This window comes from Taudactylus pleione, unplaced genomic scaffold (genome assembly GCF_031769625.1).
Source record: "Taudactylus pleione unplaced genomic scaffold, aTauple2 ptg000967l, whole genome shotgun sequence".
NCBI lineage: Eukaryota > Metazoa > Chordata > Amphibia > Anura > Myobatrachidae > Taudactylus > Taudactylus pleione.
In genome coordinates this window covers 5,497,501-5,500,000 of record NW_028285368.1, presented here as the reverse complement: position 1 = coordinate 5,500,000, position 2,500 = coordinate 5,497,501, and the positions used below count along the sequence as shown (strand labels likewise).

General features: G+C 36.6%; 1 non-coding gene and 7 pseudogenes across 1 annotated transcript; all 8 read right to left on the bottom strand.

Annotated features, from left to right (window-relative positions):
- LOC148455328 (5S ribosomal RNA) overlaps positions 1-35 on the bottom strand; it is a 119-nt pseudogene extending 84 nt beyond the window's left edge.
- Positions 36-150: 115 nt separating this feature from the next.
- Positions 151-269, bottom strand: LOC148455327 (5S ribosomal RNA; annotated as a pseudogene).
- A 116-nt stretch (positions 270-385) lies between these two features.
- LOC148455326 (5S ribosomal RNA) lies at positions 386-504 on the bottom strand (annotated as a pseudogene).
- Positions 505-619: 115 nt separating this feature from the next.
- LOC148455325 (5S ribosomal RNA) lies at positions 620-738 on the bottom strand (annotated as a pseudogene).
- A 351-nt stretch (positions 739-1,089) lies between these two features.
- Positions 1,090-1,208, bottom strand: LOC148455324 (5S ribosomal RNA; annotated as a pseudogene).
- A 116-nt stretch (positions 1,209-1,324) lies between these two features.
- LOC148455323 (5S ribosomal RNA) lies at positions 1,325-1,443 on the bottom strand (annotated as a pseudogene).
- Positions 1,444-1,796: 353 nt separating this feature from the next.
- Positions 1,797-1,915, bottom strand: LOC148455322 (5S ribosomal RNA; annotated as a pseudogene).
- A 351-nt stretch (positions 1,916-2,266) lies between these two features.
- Positions 2,267-2,385, bottom strand: LOC148455321 (5S ribosomal RNA). The gene has a single exon (XR_015873042.1). It is a non-coding gene; the product is annotated as a 5S ribosomal RNA (ribosomal RNA).
- Positions 2,386-2,500: the final 115 nt, after the last annotated feature.

The following is a 2,500-nucleotide window of genomic DNA, read 5'->3' as shown; positions in this document are numbered from 1 at the left end:
AGATTGGGCATGTCCAGTGTGGTTTGGCTGTAGGTGCTCAAAATCATAAACTTCAAACCTCTTTTACTTCTTAACTCAAGTAAATTCAATGATAAGTTGAAAAATGAAATGTAAAATATAATAGAAAAGAATGTTATGGCAGTATAAAATTACTTACAGCTTCTGTTATTTCCAGTTGGTCTCCCATCCAAGTACTAACCAGGCCCAACACTGCATAGCTTCCAAGATCAGACGAGATTGGGCATGTCCAGTGTGGTTTGGCTGCAGGCACTCAAAAACATTAACTTTAGACCTCTTTTACTTCTTAACTCAAGTAAATTCATTGATAAGTTGAAAAAATTAAATGTAAAATGTAATAGAAAAGAATGTTATGTCAGTATAAAATTAACTACAGCATCTGGAATTCCCAGGTGTTCTCCCATCCAAGTACTAACCAGGCCCAATACTGCATAGCTTCCAAGATCAGAAGAGATTGGGCATGTCCAGTGTGGTTTGGCTGCAGGCGATCAAAAATATTTACTTTAGACCTCTTTTACTTCTTAACTCAAGTAAATTCATTGGTAAGTTGAAAAATTAAATGTAAAATGTAATAGAAAAGACTGTTATGGCAGTATAAAATTACCTAAAGCACATGGTATTCCCATGTAGTCTCCCATCCAAGTACTAACCAGGCCCAACACTGCATAGCTTCCAAGATCAGATGAGATTGGGCACGTCCAGTGTGGTTTGTCTGTAGGTGCTCAAAAACATTAACTTTAGACCTCTTATACTTCTTAACTCAAGTAAATTCATTGATAAGTTGAAAAAATTAAATGTAAAATGTAATAGAAAAGAATGTTATGGCAGTATAAAATGATGTACAGCACCTGGTATTCCCATGTGTTCTCCCATCCAAGTACTTACCAGGCCCAACACTGCATAGCGTCCACGATCAGACGACATTGGCCATGTCCAGTGTGGTTTGGCTGTAGGTGCTCAAAAATATTAACTTTAGACCTCTTTTACTTCTTAACTCAAGTAAATTCATTGATAAGTTGAAAAAATGTAATGTAAAATGTAATAGAAAAGAATGTTATGGCTATATAAAATTACCTACAGCACCTGGTATTCCCAGGTGGTCTCCCATCCAAATACTAACCAGGCCCAACACTGCCTAGCTTCGAAGATCAGATGAGATTGGGCTTGTCCAGTGTGGTTTGGCTGTTGGTTCTCAAAAACATTAACTTTAGACCTCTATTACTTATTAACTCAAGTAAATTCATTGATAAGTTGAAAAAATTAAATGTAAAATGTAATAGAAAAGAATGTTATGGCAGTATAAAATTACCTACAGCTCCTGGTATTCCCAGGTGGTCTCCCATCCAAGTACTAACCAGCCCCAACACTGCATAGCTTCCAAGATCAGACGAGATTGGGCATGTCCAGTGTGGTTTGACTGTAGGTGCTCAACAACATTAACTTTAGACCTCTTTTACTTCTTAACTCAAGTAAATTCATTGATAATTGCAAAAAAATAAAATGTAAAATGTAATACAAAATAATGTTATGGCAGTATAAAATTACCTACAGCACCTGGCATTCCCAGGTGGTTTCCCATACCAAGTACTAACCATGCCCAACACTGCATAGCTTCCAAGATCAGACAACATTGGCCATGTCCAGTATGGTTTGGCTGTAGGTGCTCTGAAATATTAACTTTAGTCCTCTTTTACTTCTTAACTCAAGTAAATTCATTGATAAGTTGAAAAAATGTAATGTAAAATGTAATAGAAAAGAATGTTATGGCTATATAAAATTACCTACTGCACCTGGTTTTCCCAGGTGGTCTCCCGTCCAAGTACTAACCAGGCCCAACACTGCATAGCTTCCAAGATCAGACGAGATTGGGCATGTCCAGTGTGGTTTGGCTGTAGGTGCTCAAATGCATTAACTTTAGACCTCTTTTACTTCTTAACTCAAGTAAATTCATTGATAAGTTGAAAAAATGTAATGTAAAATGTAATAGAAAAGAATGTTATGGCTATATAAAATTACCTACTGCACCTGGTTTTCCCAGGTGGTCTCCCATCCAAGTACTAACCAGCCCCAACACTGCATAGCTTCCAAGATCAGACAACATTGGCCATGTCCAGTGTGGTTTGGCTGTAGGTGCTCAGAAATATTAACTTTAGACCTCTTTTACTTCTTAACTCAAGTAAATTCATTGATAATTTGAAAAAATTAAATGTATAATGTAATAGAAAAGAATGTTATGGCAGTATAAAATTACCTACAGCACCTGGTATTCCCAGGTGGTCTCCCATCCAAGTACTAACCAGGCCCAACACTGCATAGCTTCCAAGATCAGACGAGATTGGGCATGTCCAGTGTGGTTTGGCTGTAGGTGCTCAAAATCATAAACTTCAGACCTCTTTTACTTCTTAACTCAAGTAAATTCAATGATAAGTTGAAAAATGAAATGTAAAATGTAATAGAAAAGAATGTTATGGCAGTATAAAAT